Genomic DNA, 23,074 nt, shown 5'->3' on the forward strand with positions numbered 1-23,074 from the left:
TTATTCCATGTACAAAAATCAACCCAACGTGGATGAAAGACTTAAATGAAAACCCTAGAACTCTGAAAACCTTGGAAAATAATGTAGGAAATATCATTCTGGACATAGGACCAGACAAAGGTTTCATGACAAAGGCACCGAAAGCAGTTGCAACAAAAACAAAAAAATTGACATATGTGACCTGATTAAACTAACGAACTTCTGCAAAGTAAAAGAAACTAGCAACAGAATAAACAGACAACCTACAGGATAGGACAAAATATTTACAAACTTGCATTAGACAAAGGTGTAATATTCAGAATCTATAAGGACTTTAAAGAAATTTACAAAGAGAAAACAGCCCCATTAAAAAGTGGGCAAAGGACATGAACAGACACTTGTCAAAAGAAGACATACACAGGGCCAACAAGTATGTAAAAGAATGCTCAACATCACTAATCATTAGAGAAATCCATAGAAAGCCACAATAAGATAATTTCTCACTCCAGTCAGACTATTAGTAAAAAAATTAAAAAAAAAAAAATCACAGTTGCTGGTGAGGTTGCAGAGGAAAGGGGAAAACTTATAAACTGGTGGTGGGAATGTAAATCTGTTTAGCCATTGTAGAAAGTGGTTTGGAAATTACACTATATAGTGATGAATGGCTACACTATGCAGCCATGTAAATAATGAGATCATGTTCTTTCCAGCAACACAGATGGAGCTGAAGGTCATTATCCTAAGCAAACTAACACAGCAACAGAAAACCAAATAATGCATGTTCTCACTTACAAGTGGGAGCTAAACATTGAGTAAGTATGAACATGAAGGAGGAAATAACACATACCAGAGCCTACTTGAAGGTGAGTGAGGAAGGAGAGTGAGGATAAAAACTACCTACTGGTACTATGCTTATTACTTGGTTGATGCAATAATCTGTACATCAAAGCCCCAAGACACAAAATTTAGCTATACAGGAAACCTATACATATACCTCTGAACCTAAAATAAAAATTAATATAAATTTAAAAATACAGTGAGAAAAGATTTACATACATTTAAATTGTATCATGTGTCATGAAGAACCTAAAGATTATTTAAGTATAGAAGATGTACATAGGTTATATGTAAATACTATGCCATTTTACACTGGGGACTTGAGCATATTTAAATTTTGTTATCTGTGGGGGTCCTGACATAAATCCCTTATTGATTCTGAGGGATGACTGTATACAATATCACAAGCATATGATGCAAAGATGTTCAATGATATTAGTCTTAAGGAAAATACAAGTCAAAACTATAATGAAATACTACTTCACACCCACTATGATACTAACATAAAAATGAAAGGCAATAAATATCAATGAGAATTTTGACAACTTAGAGCCCCATACACTGTTCTTGGGAGTACAAAATGCCGTAGCACTACACTTAAGAAAATGATTTGACAGTTTTTAAGATGTTTAAAAATATGTTTATCATATGACAAGGCAATTCCACTCCTAAGTACCTAAACGAAAAACAAATATCCACATGTGTACTTGTTCATGAATGTCTATGGCAATCTATTTATTTATGTATTTTTTTTTTTTGAGATAAAGTCTCACACTATCACCCCGGCTGGAGTGCAGTGGTACCATCTCAGCTCACTGCAACCTCGGCCTGCCAGGTTCAAATGATTCTTTTGCCTCAACCTCCCGAGTAACTGGCAGTACAGGTACGCACCACCACACTTGGCTAATTTTTATTTTATTTTTGTATTTTTAGTAGAGGCAGGGTTTTCACCATATTAGCCAGGTGATTCTTGAACTCCCGACCTCAAGTGATTCACCTGCCTTGACCTCCCAAAGTGCGCCCGACCCTATAGTAACCATTTAGTAATAGACAAAAAGTGGAGACTATCCAGAAGTCCATAAACTGACGAATGGCTACACAAAACCTGGCATATTTATATAATGGGATATTACTCAACAATCGGAGGAAAGTATTAATACATGCTACAATATGTAGACACATCAAAAAATGTTATGCTAAGTGAAAAAGCCAGGCATTTAAAATATTACAGAATTTCATTTATGTAAAATATCCAGAAGAGGAAAACCTATGGAGACACAAAGTGGATTGCTTGCTGTTTGGTGCTAGAGTTGATAGTGGTAAGTCACTACAAATGTGAATGAGGGATCTTTTGAGTGTGAAAGGAATGGTCTAAATTTGGATTGTGATAATAGTTTCACAACCCCATTAATTTCACTAAAAAAATTAAATTGTTCACATTAAAAAATACACATTTTATGGTATGAAGGTGATACCTCAATAAGATTTCCTAAAATATATGACAAAAGAGCAGCAATGAGTTCTGAATCAACATAGAAATGCCACAGACACAGTAACTGGATGACAGTATGAAGTGTAAAAGGCAGAAAAAAAATTTCATAAAATAAAAGCTGAAAATGCTTCAAATTTGATGAAAATTAGTAACCTACACCTCCAATAAGTCCAAGGATTCCCAATCATAAGAACTATGAAGAGAGCTACATAATACTTATAATCAAACTTCTTAAAATGAATGAAAACCAGAAGAATGTAAGAACAACTCAAATCAATATAAATATTCACATACAAAGAATGTCAGAAAGATTCTCTGTGGAGACAATATGACTAGAAGACAGTGAAACAACATATTTAAAATACTGAAAGAAGGGAGAAAAATTGCCAATCTAGAAATCTCTTCTCATCAAAAAATATCTTTCAAAAGTGAAGAAAAAAATAAACACATTTTACAGACATACAAAAGTTGAAATAGGCCAGGTGCAGTAGCTCACACCTGTAATCCCAGCACTTTGGAAGGCTGAGGTGAGTGGTTTACTTGAGCCCAAGAGGTCAAGACCAGATTAGGCAACATAGTGAAACCCTAACTCTTCAAAACATACAAAAGTTAGCCAGACGTGGGGACAGGTGACTGTTTTCCCAACTACTTGGGAGGCTGAAATGGGAGGATAGCTTGAGTACAGGAGGTCAAGGCTAAGTGAGCTGAGATCACAGCACTGCACTCCAGCCTGGATGATAAAGCGAGACCCTGTCTCAAAAAATAAAACAGAAGTTGAAATAATCTATCACTAGCACTCCTGCAGTATTTGACATTTTAAAGAAAGTCACTCACAAAAAGAAAAATAATATCAGACGGAAACCTGGTTTTCCTCCAAAGGAATAAAAGGAACTAATAATGGTGATTATATAAACATATATAAAAATTAGACTTTTATTTCAATATCTTTTAAATTTTGAGGTTTATAGACAAAGCAATAATAATGTAATTGGGATTTATAACTTATGTATATGGTACATGAAGATATAAAAATCTATAAACACTAAAGGAATCACTAAAATAAAACAAAAAATGAAGGGTAAATGTAATAAGTCAAAGAAAAAAATGGAATAAAAATCTGTAATTACGTCAAAAGAAGGTAAAAAATAAAGGGAAACAATGGATGAGACAAAGAGAATACAGCTTTCAAGATGGAGAGTTTAAACCTAAGCTGATCAACAATAATATCAAATAAAAATAATACGGATAGTACAATTATAAGGCAGAAATTACCTTATTATCAGAAAAAAATAACCACTGGGTACTAGGCTTAATACTGAGGTTATGAAATAATCAGTACAACAAACCTTCATAAATAATCTGTACAATGAATCCCTAAGTTTATCTATGTAACAAACCTGCACATGTACCCCTGAACTTAAAAGCTAAACCAAAGGAAATTTCAACTGTGTGCTATGTATGAAAAACCCACCTTAAATATAAAGATGCCAATAGATTAAGAGGAAAAAGATGGAAAAGCTCTTCTTTGCTATTCCTAAACAATACACTTGATTGTTTATATTAAGTCAACACAAAGTAAATTTTAGAACAACAAATATTACCTGAGATAAAGATGTCATGTAAAAATCATAACAGTATCAATTAAATAAGAGAACTATTATGGACTGAATGATTGTGTTCCACCAAAATCATTTGTTGAAATACTCACAATATGATGGTATTAGGAGTTGAGATGTTTGGGAGGTTATTAGGTCATGAGGCTGTCTCCACCTGAGTTTCAGAAAGTAGCACCAGTGTCCCTCATATCTGCAGGGGCAGGATGCTTACCTTTTAAAGAGAAGAAGACAGGACCACTGCCCCAGTGGGTCTCGAAGGCAGAGCATCAGGAGAAACAAAACTATTCTCAGATAAGACTTCATGGAGTTTGACTGTGTAGGCTTGGGACTTGCTTGAGACCCATCATCCCTTTCTTCCATTTCTCCCTTTTGGAATGTGAATGTCTATCTTACGCTTTTTACACTACTGTCGTTTGGAAGCACATAACTTGTTTGGTTTCACAGATTTACAGCTAGAGAGCAATTTAACTTTTAGATGAATTTTACCTTAAATCTAACTTATATCTGATTTCCATAATATTTAGATGAGACTTTGGCCTTCATATTCTAGAGTTGTTGATGGAAAGAGTTAAGTCTTTTAGGACTACTTGGATAGAAAGAATGTATTTTGCATTTGAGAAAAACATATATTTGGTGGGCTAAGAGAAGAATTTCATTAACTGCATGTTTGTATTCTCCTAAAATTAATATGTTGAAAACTGCTCTCCCTCTTTCTCTCTGCTCTCAGCCACTAGGGAAGCAAAAACAGCAAAATGCAAATCAGGAGGTGAGATTTCACCAGACAGCAGGTATCTGGGGACTTGATATTGAGCATCCCAGTCTTCAAAATTATGAGAAATAAATACTTGTTATTTGAGCTACACAGCCTATAATATATATTTGTAGGCTATACAATATCCATTATTTTCAAGTGCACTAATACATACTAAGGTAGTTAATACTCTGGGTTACAAACAAGTATAAATTCATTCAAAATGTGTGTACTATACAAAGGATGTTCTTTGACAACAATGTAATTAAAATGGAAATAAAAATACATAAAGATAGCTAGAAATACTCTAATCTCTTGAAACTAAACCTTGATATTATGTTTCCAAGTCTCCAGAATTATGATAAATAAATACTTGTTTTTAAGCCACATGGTCTATGGCATATCTGTTATAGCATCCCAAACTGACAGAAACAAGGATAAACAAAATTTCTAAATATTCAGGTACCTAATAAAAGTATTTCAAAATAAATGGAACAACAATTGCCATGTGAATAACAAATTATGCAAATGTTTATAGATTTGATGTTTTAATGCCACACTCTCAGTAATTGGTAGAATGTTGGACAGAAACTCTGTATATAGAACACCTGAACTTGACCTAAATGAGATTTATAAATATTTTACTGAAAAGTAGTACAACATTCAGTTTTTTCCATGTGAACTAATATACTAAGCTAGTTCACATTGTGAGCTACAAACAAGTGTAAATTCATTTTAAGGGATGAATATTATACAAAGTATATTCTTTGACAACAATACTATTAAAATGGAAATCAAATAATATAAAAAGTCTGGAAATACTCTAATCCATTGAAACGAAACTACATACTTTCAAATAACTGATGGGCCAAAGCAGAAATCAAGAGAAAAATTAGAGAGCATTTTGAAAGTAACAAAAGAAATACAGAATGTCAAAACTTGTGTTTAAAGATATGTAAGGTGGTTCATAAAAGAAAATTGATAGCACTAAATGTTTATATTCAGAAAGAAAGACTTTGAATCAATGTAATCTTCCACTGTAATAATTTTTTAAAAAGAGCAAGTTACAGAAAAGCAGAGGAAAGGGAAACAATAGAGAAATTAATAACACCATAGCCATTTTTTTAAATAAAGTTAATAAAATTGATAAAACTCTAGTGGTAATGATCAGGTAAAAAAAGCCACAGAAGATATAAACTACAAATGTCAAGAATGAAAGCAGGGACATCAGTACTGATCCTACAGATATTAGGAAAAAATAAGTGAATATTATAAACAACTTCATGCTAATATATTTGATTTTAAAAGAAATGAATATTTTCAAAAGATATAAACTTCCAACGCTTATTTGATAAGAATTAGATTACTCAAATGTCCATGCACCTATTAAGTAAATTAAATTTGAGGTTAAAAACTTTTCTAAAAAGGAAAGTCCAGACTCAGATGGCATTACTGATGGTTTCTATCAAAGATTTAAAGAAGAAATAATATGTTACAGAGGATTCTCTAAAGTTGAGTTATATGAGGCCAAATTACCCTGAAATATAAACAATATATATGAAATAAATATTATAAATTAATATCCCACATTAACATGACTATAAACATGGAGGATGTGTAAGTGGTTAGAAGAGTGTGTGTTCATTGAGATACCTAAACATAGAGAAATTGCAGCCCTGTCAACTGCTGTGCCATAAATTATAAGAGTTTTAGAAATCTGTAGTTGACAATGGGATCAATAATTTGATAAAAACATGGAAAACAGTTTAAAATACATAAAAGTAAAATTTGCAGACATATATTTCTTGTTCTTAAGTCAGTGTTTATTTTAATAAAAGAAGGGTAATCTAGCATGCACTTAACATCTGCTAATAATAATAATTACTGTCTTAATCCAGGTCCTCTGGTTAGCAGATGTTAAGACTTGATTAATATGTATGACTTTGTATTATGAGATGACATGTGAAAGAAATGGGTAGGAAAGAGGATAGCGCCTGAAGAGTAGGCATCTCTCCAGGCAAGTCTGACCCTGCGTCAAGAATAGAGGGAAGGAGGTGCATGGGTGGAAGAGAGTTAGATATTCACACTGTCTATGGAAATTTTAACAAGATCATCAGAGATTTCTCAACCAGAGGTCACTCAGCAGATGAATCCTATGCCTCCAAGGAATGCACCTGCCCTAGGACACAAGCTATAACCAGCCATCTGCTAGGAGCAGCTGAAGAGGAAATATATGAAAGAGTGAACATAGAAAGAGTGAACATATATTTCAGAATACAGAAACTGAAGCTGTTGATAAGTTACGTTCCCTGTAGTTGGAAATCTATGACATTCATTCTTATAACTGTGCTGTGCAAATACACATTTATTATAGATTTGGGGAGCAAATTCTCCATGGTTCCTCTGGGTCTTTTTTCCCAATGTGAAACTCAGGAGAAGGAGGTGTTAGGATGAACTTCAACCTCTGTTGCTACACATGCTCATCAGACCATAACCAATACTTTCTTTTTCTATTTTAAATTTCCCTATTGATTTTACATTTGCCTCATGCTCTCTTCGGTAAGTCTTGGTCTTACCTGTTTTGTGATCTATACCTTTATTCCTGAATTATCTGAATCATTGATAATGATATCCTTCTAAATCTTGAGTTGCTACCTGTCATTTTTTCACAATTACAATTATGGAAAAATACTAGCAGGTGCGTACTTAAATCACCTGAGTTCCATGCACATTCTTCCTGCCTCCTGCTGATTAGGGGCGAATACCTCTACTGATGTAGTATTCTTTTTGGCTTTGTATGCATAAGAAGTCCTGTTAGACAATGGAAGCATCTCTATCTCATATTACATGGTACCCTTAATTTTCTTCCCTGGTAAAAATGTATCCTCTTTGGAGACCAGAACTTCTAAACCCTGTGTATTCTAGAATTTTGTGTACAAGAAATACAATCTTCTTCATTGGATCAATGGAAGCATGATAAGTGGAACTATTCATGTTGAATCCTTTGGTTCCCAGATTCATAATCTTGCTATGACATAGTACAACATAGAGTTGCCTTGTTCAATACAAACACTACGCCCTAAAAGGTAACCTCATTGGCTTATCCTGTTTCTTCTGAGTTGTGTTTCCTCTACACATTTAAAAGGCTATTAGTTTCAATGAAGTTCTTTGCGTCTAGATGGTACAGTACAATAATATGACCAGTAAATATTATGGCCATATGTTTACTACCACTTTATTTGATGTAAAGTAGTTTCCTTGCTCAGTATTTTGTAGTGTGGAATTCCATACCTAGAGATCAGGCATTTGGTAAGCCCGTGGAGAGTGATGATGATTGAGGGCCTTCAGGCAGAAAGGGTAAACCAACTTGCACCTAAAAATAAAATCCTGGTGGATGGAAGTAGTCAATTTCATCAATTTACTTGCAAGTGGATTATTCTTGAGGAATAGCACTGGACCAGGGCCTCAGTGCTAATCTTTATTGATGAGGAGTTGGGCATTAAGGGCTAACAATGGCTAAATCAGCCTTCTGTTGGGTAAATGGAAGTCCATTTAGTTGGGCATCTTTCTCTGCCACAATGGTTATCACATCATCTGCTCACCATGCCAGCTCAAAGGAAGTCAATGATGAAGGTTGAATAACCTCCACTGCCCCCATCATTTTTTCTGTTTAGCTATCTACTTGCCTCTTCTGTGATGAATTCTTTCCGTTGGGCACTAATACATGAAACATCTTACCCTCTTTCCATTCCCATATGCCTTTTGACATAAGCACTGTAGACCTTGTGATGGTTAATATTAAGTGCTAACTTGATGATCTTTAACAAGATCATCAGAGATTTCTCAACCAGAGGTCACTCAGTAGAGGGATGCCTAGATGGCTGATGAACTATTGCTTCTGTATGTGCCTCCAGATAAGATTGATGTGTGTGAGTCAGTAGACTGTGTGGGAGAGGAGGATCCACTCTCAGTGTGTGTGGCCACCATCCAATCAGCTGTCAACATGCACAGCTAGAAAAAAGCAAGCATAAGAAGATGAACATTCATTCGGCTTGTTGTGTTTCCGATCTTTCTACTGACTTTTCTCATTCCCCATCTTGCAGACGGCTCATCAGACTTCACTTTTGTAATTATGTACACACACAGACACACACACACACACATACACACACACACACCTTCTCCTATTGGTTATGTCCCTCTGGAGCTCCCTAATATAGACCTCCTTATTTCCAATATTCCAATCTCTTCCTTACCAGATTCCTGAGTAAAGATTCAGCCATTAGTCACTGCCAAGCAAACTATCTGCATTCTCACACTTGGACACATCCTTCTAAACCAAGAGGAAGACCAGGTAGACTGCTCACAGCTACACCCACTTGAAAGACTTTTTGTTTCCCACTAATTTTCCGAGTCATTTCTGAAGGGGGCTGTAATGTTAATTACCATCCATTTTAAGCTTGCATGTACTTCTTAGGCTTATTCATTCATAAGCCAAGTTTTGGCTTTCTCCACCTGTTTCAGCTGGTTGTAGATGATTTCCTCCTGTTGCCTTAGATACATTTACAAGATCCTATTTCCAAATAAGGTTGTGAAGACAACCTTATCCGGACTTAATATGTCTTTTTGAGGAAATAATACATTCTGCAACACTTGGTGCCCCATGTTCAACTGTGCTGCTTCTACAAGGTTATTAAGAGCTGTTTCTTCTTTTTCCTTTCATTCTTCATTTTTTGTAAACGATTTATTGAGAAATAAGTCACATAATATATATTTTACCCATTTAAATAATAAAATTCAGTGATTTTTAATGCATTTATTGACTTGTGTGACCATCACCACAATCAATTTTCATCACCTCCAAAAAGAAACCCAAACTGCTTGGTAGTCACTCCTCATCACTTCTCCATATACCACAAACCTATTCAACCACTGTCTCTATAGATTTCCGTGTTCTAGACATTTCAAATGAATTGACTCATATAATATGTGCTTATTTATGCCTGGCTTCTTCTACTTAGCATGACGTTGTCAAGGTTCATCCATGTTGAAGAATGCATGCTAAGAGTCTGTATGTAGTTATTAGCTATTGTTTATCTTCTTTGGAGAAATGTTTATTCAGATTTTTGGTGTAATCACTCACATTTTCTTTTCAAATTTTATTCTTGTTTCTTTTTTTAATTTTTAAATTAGAGGTTAAGCAGCACTTTTGTTGGCTGCCTATCTAACACTTGGGATGTATACTCTGAAGTGGTTTCAAAATAGGAGATCAGATAAGAATTTGGGTCTGGTTCATCAATTTTCTCACTTGCAAATTTAAACAAAATGTTAATGTCATCTTCATAACGTTTTGTATACAATTGATACCAGTATGTGGCATTTATGAAGGAATCAATATATTATAATTATCACTACCTTTTTACCTATATAAAAACTGAAAGTAGTGAGTTACTTAAGAAAATTAGTTCAGAAACAATCCTAGGTGTCACCAGCTCCAAAACTATGAGGTAACTGAAAGAATAACATATTTTATGTCATGCAAAAATTACCCAGCGCATGAAGGTTGGTAAATAACTGTTGATGCTCTCTTTTTTATATGGTATATATACATGTTAAAAATATTTAAGAGAATGTGAGAACTTTATGTTATGGGAAAAAAGCAGAATGATCTTCGTCGAAGCTCCATGAATACACAACAAATGCACAGTAACAGCTTGTATTTTTAATATTTTGAATAATTATCATCAGAAAAAAGATTAATGAACATTTTTATTAAGATCCAATTGACCTATTATTTTATGAACAGAGCTCTAATTCTGAGATTAAACATCAGTTAAAATTTTAAGAAATCTTGTCAAATTTAACTAATGTAAATATGACTAGATACATGGGTGACTTGATGGGAAATTGACTTAATGATGGGAAATTGACTTTCATTATATTTCTGTCATCATTCAAATATAAACTGCATTATTCATATATAAAGACATTAGGGCTTCATTAAGGATAACACACTTGATTAAAAAAAAGAACTAAAGAAAAGCAGATAGATATATTAACTAGTAGACATTCAGTGCATTCTTCCATCTATGTTTTTATTTTATTTTTTCTCAACATTATTGATTTTGGCCCAGAGATAAACCCAGTCACCATGAGTGATAAACGATCACCAAATCCCATTGACTTTTTCTTTTTGCTGTAGCTTTTTTCAGGTCAATGAATTACCCTTTGCTTATACTTTGCTCTCTAAGGCATAAATCAAGATTTTTTTTAAAATGTTGAATCATTTTTTTTAAAAAATGTAGTTATTAATGATTCAAAGTGGGTCATATTTATAAAATTTCAATTTATCAATGAACTGACAGAAAAGATTTGCTTTTGTTTTCTTTATGCACTTTGACTTCCGCAGCTGTAATGTATTGATAAAAATGATTGCTTTAACTAGGGAAGATTGACAGTATAACAATAGCGTTAATAATCACAAACTTTTATTAAATGCTCAGCTTTTGCCAGGTGCATATTAAGCATTATCTGTGTGTCTATGTATCTATCCATTTCTGCATCCATCCAAAATAATTTTCTCTAACTCTACAAAGTAGTACTATTATTATGTCTATTTCATGAAGTTGAAAACCATCATAATGAAGGCATGTAACTTTATCAACACAACAGATCTAGTATGATCTAGGGGCCTGAACTAGGGGCGGGTGCCCTCAGATCTGCATTGGGGGTGGATGAGGAGGAGGTGTGCTAATTCTACCCACTAAACCACCTTTGAGCACCTACAGGATACCAGGATCCAGGCAAGGGTGGGGGAAGCCACCAGCATCTGGGTCAGTGGAGTTCAACCCTGGCCACACGCTTGAGAACATACCTGGGGGCCTATAAAAAAAATACCCATGCCCAGGCCCCACTCAGGGCTGGGGAAATCACACTTCCTGGAAGTGAGGCGCCAGCATCAATGGTTTTAAAGCTCCCTGGACCGTCATAAAGAGCAGTGAAGGTGGGGAACCACGGATGTCGTGAGGCAGCACCCCCGGGGTACCAGCAAGCTGCCCCAGCCCCTCTGCCAGCAGCGCCTGCCCTACTGCACTTGGAGTAAGGACCAGCCTTCGGGATGAAGAAGGAGGGGTGAAACTTTCTTTGGTTTTACTCAAATTGGCTGAGCTCATGTCTTTCTGAAATGCTTGCTCAGTGAAAGAAAAAAGAGCTCCCCCCCCCAAAAAAAAAAAAATTATGTGCTGAGGCAAAAAGCTGAATCTGGGTAGTCTTATTTGGTGTCAATAATACACTACTATATTACATATACTGTCTTTTTAATGGAACAACAGAACTGTATATAATGGTTATTAAATGTGGTATGTATAATTTTAAAATTAATGATACCTAGGTGAAGCTCTATCAGACTAGCATACCATTAAAAACATTCAAAAATAAGAAAAGACACAATACATAAGCCATTTAATCCAAACCAATGAATGTATAATTGTGATATATTCAAATGGACAGTTTCAAGAAACAGGTATGACAATGGCTTGAGATTTATTAGACAGCCAATATAGGATTTAATTTCATGTAAAGTTACAATTTTGACCATTCTCCCACCAAATAATTGCTCCCCCAATATACAAGTGCATTCATACTTTTTTTGCACTGTCATGGTAATGTTGTGTGTTCTCATTATAAGCAATATATTTGACGTTGTATAATTGTAGCAATTAAAAGAAGTAACTCATTGAGAAAAATAATAGCATAATAGCATACACTAACTTCTTTTTAATTTAAAAGTATATTGAATTCAATATTTTGACTTTCTTGCAAACATATTTCTTCTTTCTTTATCATTTCTATTAATAGGACAAAAAATACTCCAAACACTACCTATACTATACAAAAGTTTTGTTAAATGTTAGTATTTTATTAAATACTATAAATTAAAGATAATCATATAATTATCTTTGAATATTCTGACAACCAGTGTAACACACATAATTTAGGTCTTAATCAAAAGCATGGTTGCTCACGATTATAATCCCAGCACTTGGGAGGCTGAGGCGGGTTGATCACCTGAGGTTGGGAGTATGAGACCAGTGTGGCTAATATGGCAAAACCCCATCTATACTAAAAATACAAATATTAGCCAGCATTGTGGTAGGTGCCTGTGATTCCAGCTACTCAGGACACTGAGGTAGGAGAATCACTTGAACCTGGGAGGTAGAGTTTGCATTGAGCTGAGATTCTGCCACTTACTCCTGCCTGGGACACAGAGCAAGACTCTGTAAAAATAATAATAATAATTAAATACAATTTTTAAAGAGTTATATAGATAGAACATTTTATATGTTCTCAAAACTTCACAAATAGATCCTAAGTTTCTATCTGCATGCTTTCAAGCCTTATATTTGAGGGATATCAGGCAAAGAAACAGCAACACAGGTATAGTAAGAGCGTGATTAAAAAGAAAAACAAAGAATAAAACATAAAACAGGAAAAAATCTTCGAAAAAGTTGTAGCAAAACTTGAAAAAATGTATTGAAATGCTATGAAGTAATGCCTGGATTTATGAGGAATCTGGTAGGCGATTTCAAAACATGTCATATTATGCCACTTCCTTGTCTAAACCCTTATATTTTTTCCCATTGCATTCTAACTCTTGTTCCTTACTCCAGGGTTCAAGGTCGTATATAATCTGGTTTACAATTCTCCTGAACTCAACCCTTACTTCTCTGTATTATTATCTACACTATAGTCCCAGTGTCCAATTTTCTTGTTAAGAAACTATTCAGCTTATTTTTGCCTTAGAGTCCTTATCCATGCTATTATTTTCTGAAAACATTTTTCCATGCATTTCTTTCATGATTGATATTTGTATCATTTCAAATTTCCTATTACATGTCAACTACTTAGAGAGACTTTTTCTGCACATACAATATTAATATCTGCATCCATCACTATCACATTACTCTGCTTATTATCCATAAATAACTTGTCATTTCCTGAAGTTTTAACCTTCAATTTATTTGTTTCCTTGTTTACTGGATGTCTTCTCCCTTCTAGAATGTAAGTTTTATGAGAGCACGGATATTGAATATCACATTCACTACTATACCATGTTGCATATTATATTCAGTACTATACCCCTAGCATTATAAACATTGACATGACTAAATGTTTGACAAAAATTTGTAAAATTAAGAAAACGGTTCTGTAGAAATAGATTATGTTTTACTCTATTATCATTTATTCAGTCCTCCACTTTTCTATGACATGATTCTTATGAGCATGATGGCTAATGAAAATTGTCATTTGGAATGACAAATCAATACCAAGGTTTGTGAAGCTAGTGTGAGTTGATACAATAAGCAACATGAATTATAGATTGTTTGCTCTTTTTTCACTCAATTACCTTCTCTAGAGATGAATGGCTCAAATGGATGTTTCCCCTTTAAATTAAATCTTAAGTTTAATCCATAAAGAAGGGAAAAATAGACACTGGGACCTACTTGAGGGTGGAGAGTGAGAGGAAGGTGAGAACTGAAAAACTACCTATTAGGTATTGTGCTCGTTACTTGGGTAACAAAATAATCTGTACAGCAAATCCACACAACACACAATTTATCCAGTAACAAACCTAAAATATGTGTGCCCACCAAACCTAAAATAAATTTGGATAGAAAAAAATCTTATGTTTAATCTTTGTTTTTTAAAAAAGGGGTATTTGTTTATATTCCTATATAACAAATTGCCACCCACTTAGAAACTTAAACAATACCCATATATTAGCTCAAAATTCTGGAGGACAGAAATCTGGACATGGAATGAGTAGATTCTTTTCTTAGCACCTCATAAGGACAAAGTCTTGGTGTTAGGACAGGAAGTTTTCTCATCTCAAGCTCAAGATCCTCTTCCTAGCTCATATGTGGTTGTTGAGAAATTACTTCCCTGTGCTTCTGAGACTGAAGTTCTTCTTCCTTGCCAGCTATCTGCTAAGAGCTATAAGGCTGCAGATGTGACTCTCATTCATTCCCGCCTCACCCTCTTCATCTTCAAAGTCAGTAACAGAGATTTTACCTCTTGTCAAATTAGTCTCATACTTCTAATCTCTTTTTAAGTTTCACATAATAATCTATGACCACCAATAATAATCTCTCTCACTTTCTCTGTGAATCAACTGCTATCTAACGTAACCAAATCCCAGGAGTGGTCCTTCATTATTTCCACAGTTTAGGCCCACATACAAAGGAGTGGGAGACTATCCAGTGTTTACAATGAGCAGGCATAAATATCGAGGACCAATTTAGAATTCTGCCTACCATAAACAGGTATAATCTTGATATTTAAACAATGTATAAATTTTATAAATATAATTTATATGACTAGTTTTATTTATCTAAAAAACAATGTAATTGCTGCAAAATAGGCAATAAAATATTAAAACAGTAAGTACATCCTAATTTGATAGATGCATAACTTATACATAGATTGTGAAAGTCTTAGAGGACAAGTTAATCATAAATTGCATCATTCTCCGCTACTGGCAAAAGATTCTCAGATAAGTAAAATTTGCAGTTCAAGGTATTTGTATAGGCATTTCATCTATCATTGAATGAGTACTTTCAGCTAATTAACATCCAGGAGATAACCAGTTTCCTTAGTAATCAACTTAAATTTAAATAAGATTTAATGTTATAATTAGATTATAATTTATACATTAAATGTGCAAATATAAACTGTTACCTATTTATAATGCATGGAAGTAGGGCAAATGCTTTTGAGCTAATCAGCCATGGGAAGAGAATGAAATGTGTTTTTGCTTTATAAGGGTTTATTCCTTCATTTAATTGAAAGGGAACCAGCTCAACCTGCAACTAACTGAAATTAAGTTTTTTGGGCTATAAATAACATCCAGAGAAGGAAGAGCTAGCATTTTGTCCCACGTTACCATTTACAAGCTATACAGCCCTGACAAGTTTTTTTCTGCAAGATATCTTTTCAATTACTCTTTTCAAAACATCCTAGATTTGCTCCTATCAATGTAAACACACTTTTCATCCCCCTCAAATTCTTTACCATCACCATCAATCTTGAGACTAATATGACTAAACTCTTAACTCCTATTTATGTTGTTCACAGCCACAAGTCCAGGCTAGGATCACTCCTCATCTTCCACATTCTAATCTCCATACTGCTGAGGGCACTTCTCATTCTAACTTGATCCGTCACACTTTTCTTGGTTTCAAAGCCCTATACTTGGCTCTAAAACTCAAGGACTGTTATAGGAAAAATCCTTTCTTTCCTCAGACTCTGGCTAGTTCTTTTCCCTTTTCACTCCAACTTAAAATTGACTTTCTCCAAGGACACACCTGATAGGCCTCTCAAGTGGTGGATGATCTTTGTCCTCAGACTTCTGGTAATGCTAGGCCTTCAGGTATTGTAGGTTTCTTCCTTCTCACTGCAGCTTCTGGACTTTCCTCCAATTCCTTCTCTACAACTCTCTAGATTTTAACTTTTTTTTTTTTTTAAGGATTCTGTTTTAATCTTTCTAGTTGTATTTTATTACTGATTGCAAAATCAGTCTTTTCTCTTGAACATTTTTTTCTGCAATATTTTCTATTTTTCTGTGCTAAAACTCCTGTTTTAACTCATAATGCTTATATTTTAGTGTGTAGAAACATTCAATGGAACGTCCAAGAAAGTTTTAGAAAACATTGAAAATAAAGGATTTCTCTAGAAGCTATTTGTAGTTCAGTTTTGATGTATGATAAATAATTTTTATAAACCTATTAGCAACAGAGGGAAAGCAACTTACCTGTAGAAGAGCAAAGACAAGAATTAAATCTGGTTTCTCCTCAGAAACCAGGCAAGCGAAAAGATACTGGAATAAAATATATAAAATTTTGTGAGGGAGAGGAAAAGAAAATAACATAAAATGTTGTGTCTTAGAAAATTATCCTTCAAATGTAAAGGCGAAATATTTTCTCAGACAGAAATAAAGGGAATTTGTTGTCAGTAGACTTGCCTTGAAAGAAATGTTAAAAGACTTTCTTTAGAAAAGAAGAAAAAACAACAAATGCAGGCAGACTATAGAATTAGAAAGGTCAAAGAAAAAGATTAAGGGATGCAGCCCTGCCTATATTTTGGTTTTAGAACTTCTGAACCCCAGAATTGTAAGATAATATATATGTGTTTGTTTGAAGGAATAAAATATTAAGAGTTTATCACAAATCAAATCTTAATAGTAACAAAAAAGAGTACTTTTCATCACTATAGAAGCCTAGAAAAAACGCAATACTCATAGCAATAGCACTTCTATTAACAGAGCAAAAATTCCAATTTTGAGAAATATAATTTCTCATTTTTATGACCAAGATCCCTTAGAGAAATAACTGATTTTATTTATGAGAAAGGAAATGGGCATGAGGAGCCTGAAACACACTGTCCTAACAAAAAGCTGTGGAGATTAAAAAAAAAAAAATATATATATATATATATATATATATATTTCACACACATTGTGAAATGGCTATATCAAACTAATTAAATAAAGTATGTACTGCCTCACATATTTATTTTTGTGGTGAGAACCTTTAAAATCTATTCAGTAATTTTCATGGATATATTTTTATTAACTATAGTCACCATGTTGTACAATAGATCTGTAGATATATATATATATATAGATCTCTTGTGTGTGTGTGTGTGTGTGTGTGTGTGTATGCTCTATTATTATCTATTATGTTTGTACATTAAAGCTATTCCAAAATTGAATTTCTATCTTCGAACTTAAAGTGAAGAAGCACACTGTATAAGTCACAAATACTAATAAAAGTAATATAAAGCTGTTGACTCTTTTTCTTAGTAGAAATACCCAAAACCACCAGAATAAGGCTATATTGCTTACATCTAATGATCTACCATTAGATTAATAAACAGAGATCTTAATTTATCAGTCTCCTTTAAATTTGATTCATTTAATCTGTGCTTCATTTTGGCAATAAATCTGCTATTCAAATGGGTTGGGAATATAGGGTTTTAGAATTTAACTATAACATTGATGTAGATTGGCTCAAATCTCTCTACATTTAGGAATTTCTTTTACAGATTCTGCCTCTAATTTAAATATTAAATTTTTTTGTTTTATTGCCAATAACGGCACTTCAGTTTAAACCTACATCTGCTCATACACTGTTTAAAAAGCAGTGACATCCATAGAATCGTATCACTGTTTATGTGCATTAGTTCCAACATGCATATTAACACCTTTCCTCCTCTCTACCTAAAGGAATCTCCCAAGATACAGTTTAAATACAGACTTATCTGTAAAAGCTTTCTTTAGTATTCTTATCCATGGCATTCTCCCTTTTTTGAATTCATTGTCAGCAAAAGCCCTGCCATCGAATAGTTCTAAATCCTTTGTTGATTCTATGAAACCAAACTTCAAAAAATAACTAATGAAATGAACTAGGGCCAAAGGAGTTTTATAAACCACAAGTTCATGTCTGAGGCAAGGAAAACCACCAGGAGCAGATAATATCTGTGTTTACTTAAAAAAAGACAACAGGACCACAAAGAGAAATGCTGTCCACTTCAGGGATAAGAAATGGAAATGGTACTTTTGTAAATGAATATAACAGTTAGAAAAAAATTTACCATTACTCATTTCTAGAAAATTTATTGGGAAATGTATGTAAGGACACAATATGTTAAAAGCTTATGAAACTAAAATATGTACCCCCAAATCACCATGTTTCCTAAGTTCTATCCTAAAATAACTTTAGAAAGATACTACACCATGAACCAAATACAACTAGACATAATTTAAATCATTGTAATTGCAACAGTAGACATTTTTTTCTAATGGCTAGAATTGTGTTGCCTTAAAGGAATATTATTAACAGAGCTATATAGTGAAAATTTGCCTAAATATTTTCTAACATCATTCAAAAAGAAATAATCTGATTCTTTAGAGGGAAAAAGGGCAGTTTGTCTCCTTACTACAGTATGATAGAAGTATTTCTTAAAGAACATCAAACTCCCTTTGGTCCCATTCAACGCTTTCCAGGTAACAATAAGATCTACCTTTTTTTTTTTTTTTTCCCTTGAGTAGACATAGTCAATCCCACTATCCAAGAAACTGGGATAGTTTCTTACGATCTACTCCAGTTAATGGGACAGTATTGCCCATTTAAAGTGAATAAGCAGGCAGTGTGTTTCATTAATCAATATCCTGTGAAATTGGTTCACTTGGTTTGTTACTCATTTTGACAACTTTAAGTGAATGAAACAAAAATCTTAACATAGAACATTTAGAATAACTGTATCTTTCCTTATAGTGTTCCAAAAATAATAATTTAACTATAGTAGTTTTTATCTTAAATTAACTGTTTGAAGTAATCCAGAACTAAAATATCAGTAAGTACATTATTGATAAAATATTCATAAGTATATTCAATAAATAATCAGAATCAATTTAAATCTGATTAAAAAGAAAAAATGTCCCCTTTGGCTTGTGTTTATTCTTTATAATTATAGGATCAATAAAGTAAAACCTTCTAAGTGTCTTTTTCCACCCTGTGTTCCTCTTGAGCTGCAAAACCACAAACCAAAATAGTTATAAGCATCTCCATGTATCCTCCAACATATGCAAATTCTTCCTTTTATAATATTTCTCTTGCAAAGTCCCTTACTTAGTCAATACTTACACAATTCAGCCTACTGGGAAAATTAGAAACTTGTCTGCATTATCTGACTCTTCATTGTCTCTCAACACTAACCCCCAATCATCACCAGACCCTGTTGTTGCCTTAATATTATCTTTTCAATATTCTCACATCTCTTCTTATCCATATTAATGCTTATGGTCCAAAACACTTGGTTGGCAACATTCTCCTGAGTTCTCTTCATTCAAGTAAAATCTATTATTTACAGAGCTGATCAGAGTAATGTTTCTAAATTATACAACTGATGATGCTGGCTAAAAATCTTAACATGCTTCAAAGGCTCATATCTCCAAGAAAAATGTCAAATTCTCTAATGTGACACAGAATGCTCCTCCTGCCCACCTGAATGTTCCAGTAGAAGATGTATTACTTATTCACCACTTTTTCTTCCCTTCATGAGAGCAGCACTTACTAGTTTTGCCCTTGAAACAGTACAAGATAAGGATGCCCTCCCTCACAACTCCTATTCAACATAGTATTAGAAGTCCTGACCACAGCAATCAGGTAAGAGAGGGAATTTGTTTATGAAAAGCATCCAGATAGGAAGAGAGGAAGCCAAGCTATCCCTATTTGCAGATAACGTTATTCTATATCTAGAAAACCTCATAGTTTCTGCCCTTAAACTCCTTGAGCTATAAACAACTTCAAAAAAGTTTCAGGATACAAAATTGATATATAAAAATCAGTAGCATTCATATGCACCAACATTCAAGCTGATAGCCAAATCAGGAACACAATCCCAGTCACAAATGTCACAAAAAAAGAATAAAATATCTAGAAATACAGCTAACCAGTGAGGTGAAAGATCTCTACAATGAGAATTACAAAACGCTGCTCAAATAAATCAATATTGATGGCTGGGCTCAGCGGCTCATGCCTGTAATCCCAGCATTTAGGGAGGCCGAGGTGGGCAGATCACCTGAGGTCAGGAGTTGGAGGCCAGTCTGGCAAACATGGAGAAATGCTGTCTCCACTAAAAATAGAAAAATTAGCCTGGTGTGGTAGCAGGTGCCTGTAATCCCAGCTACTTGAAAGGCTGAGGCAGGAGAATCACTTGAACACAGGAGGCAGAGGTTGCAGAGCTGATATTATGCGACTGTACTCAGCCTGGGTGACAGAGTGAGATTCTGTCTCAGAAAAAAAAAAAAAAAAAAAGAGGGAGAGGGAGAAACAATGATGACACAAACTAATGGAAAACCCTCCCATGCTCATGGATAGAAAGAATTGATATTGTTAAAATAGCCATACTGATGACAGTGGTGGCCTGTCTGCAGTAGCTGCTGCCATGACACCAGCTACATTGGGGGAGGGCTAGCTTGAGTTGTGTGCTCCACAGGGTATGCAGGAGCCAGAAACAGGCAGAAGCCCCACCTCTTTCCAAGTTGGGGGGAGGGAGAAAGAGCCCTGCCCTCCTGGGCACAGCTGAAGCTGCCCAGTTGCTGCTGAGGACCTGGGCATCTCTGCACTCTTGGAAGCCTGAGAACCCCCCCACACCCCAACAGGTCTGGAATTGACTGCTCCCGCTGCCTGGCCCCTCCTTGCTCCTGTCGCTCGCTCAGATTCTGGAGCAAAGTTGTGGCCAAGCCCTGGTGCAGTCACAACCCAGCAAGGTGTGCATGCACTCAAGGCAGTGCGACTCACCAGCCCCCTGCCGCCTCGGCCAGCTCTGGATTTTGGGCACTGATGAGCATGGTAGAGAGGCCGTGGGAGGTTGAGGGAGGGATAATGGTTGCTTAGCACTGGCCTCCAGACACCCCTCAGTATGAACAGCCTGGGCACTGCTGGCACCATGCGTGGCAGGTTAATGGGAGCAGGATGCAGACAGGCTCCTAGTTGGAAAGTGGTAGATCCCAGCGAAATCCCACCTTCAGGCCAGAGACAGTTTGAGGCCTGGGGCCAGACTGCCAGTTCAGCAGACAGGAGTGAGAATTTATGGAGCATTTTCTGGGTCCTCCCATGGCTGTCCATGGATCAATCAGCATGCACTTCCTCCCCTCTGAAGCCCATAATAGCCATACTGGACTCAGCCAGATTCAGGCAGATTACATGAGGACCTCCCTGCAGAGAGGAGCTTACCCACTCTGGGTTTCCCTTCTGCTGAGAAGCTGAGCAGACAACGGCACAACCTGCCTGCAGAGAGGAGTTACCCACTGCAGGTCTCCTCTCTGCTAAGCTCTGCACACTCGTTCACATGACGTGCCTACAGAGAGGATCTACTCACTGTGAGTCTCCTCTGAGCTGTTCTGTCACTTAATAAAGCAATAAAGCACCTCTTTGCTTTGCTCGCCCTCTACTTGTCCACATACCTCATTTTTTCTGGGCACAGGACAAGAACTTGAGAACCCCCCAATGGCACACCTGAAAGAGCTATAACACAAACAAAGCTGAAACATGCCCCTTGCTCACCACATTGTGGGTAACAGGAAGGAGAGAAGAGCTGTGTGTGGCCCCGACCTAGGAGCCACGGCTGTGACACACTCTTTGGAAATCCATAGTTCCTGGCATCTTCTAGCTTCCAGGCATTCCAGGCTTCCAGCGCATTCTCTGTTGCCCTCTGTGGAAGCTGCTTTCAGTGCACCTGTTTCAGCTACAGCTTCACAGGGCACTGGCACCCGTGTCCATGCTTGGAACTGCCTGCTCCACTAAGCCAGTGTGCGTGGCTGTGCACAGTGGCTGGACCCCATGCTTACTCACACATCCCTCAATGCTTTGCTGCTGGCTCCCTTGGCAGGCATGGGATCCAATTCAGTAGTGTGAGGCAAACACAACTTGTCAGGCAATGTAGGCAGAACAAGTCCAGCAGGCCTGAGCAAAACTCAGGCAAAGGCACCGCAGGTCACAGAGGTTTCTGGCTGGAAAAGCAACACCCCAAGGATCCTGTAACAATACTACCCATATCAATTTATAGATTGCATGCTATTCCTATCAAACTACCAATAACATTCTTCGAAGAACTAGAAAAAAAGTATTTTAAAATTCACATGAAACTAAAAATGAGCCCAAATAAACAAGACAACACTAAGAAAAAAGAACAAAGCTGGAGGTAATGCATTACCTGACTTCAAGCTATACTACAGGGCTAGGGTAACCAAAACAGCATGTACCAATCAAAAACAGACACATAGACCAATGGAACAGAAAAAAAGAGCCCAGAAATAATGATGCACAGATATAGTCCTCTGATCATCAACATAGCTGACAAAAATAAGCAATGGGGAATGCGTTCCCTATTCAATAAATAGTTCTGATATAACAGGCTATCCATTATAAGATTGAAATTGGACTTATCCTTATACAATACATAATAATCAACTCAATATGGGTTTAAGTCTTAAATGTAAAACGTAAAACTATTAGAACCCTGGAAGAAAGCTTAGGAAATAGCAGTTTGGACATAGAAAGATTTCATGATGAAGACACCAAAAGCAATTGCAGCAAAAGCAAAACTTGACATGAAATAACTAATTAAACTAAAGGGCTTCTGCACAGTGAAAGATACAACCAACAGAGCAAACAGATAACCTGTAGAATAGGAAAAATACTTGCAAATTATGCATTCAAAACAGGTGTCATATCTAAAAGCTATTGGAAACTTAAATAAACTTACAAGCAAAAACAACCCCATCCAAAAGTGGGCAAAGGATATGAACAGACACTTCTCAAAAGAAGACATTTATGC

The 23,074-nt window shown here is 35.5% G+C and overlaps 1 long non-coding RNA gene across 1 annotated transcript; it reads right to left on the reverse strand.

The window, feature by feature from the left end:
• Window positions 1-280: 280 nt before the first annotated feature.
• On the reverse strand, window positions 281-23,074 carry LOC116550704. Its single transcript, XR_004268537.1, has 3 exons — window positions 22,989-23,074; window positions 19,507-19,508; window positions 281-311 (listed from the first exon to the last, which is right to left on the reverse strand). It is a non-coding gene; the product is annotated as an uncharacterized LOC116550704 (long non-coding RNA).

This window comes from Sapajus apella, unplaced genomic scaffold, assembly GCF_009761245.1.
Source record: "Sapajus apella isolate SASKATOON/1434 unplaced genomic scaffold, GSC_monkey_1.0 scaffold8, whole genome shotgun sequence".
NCBI classification, from domain to species: Eukaryota; Metazoa; Chordata; class Mammalia; order Primates; family Cebidae; genus Sapajus; species Sapajus apella.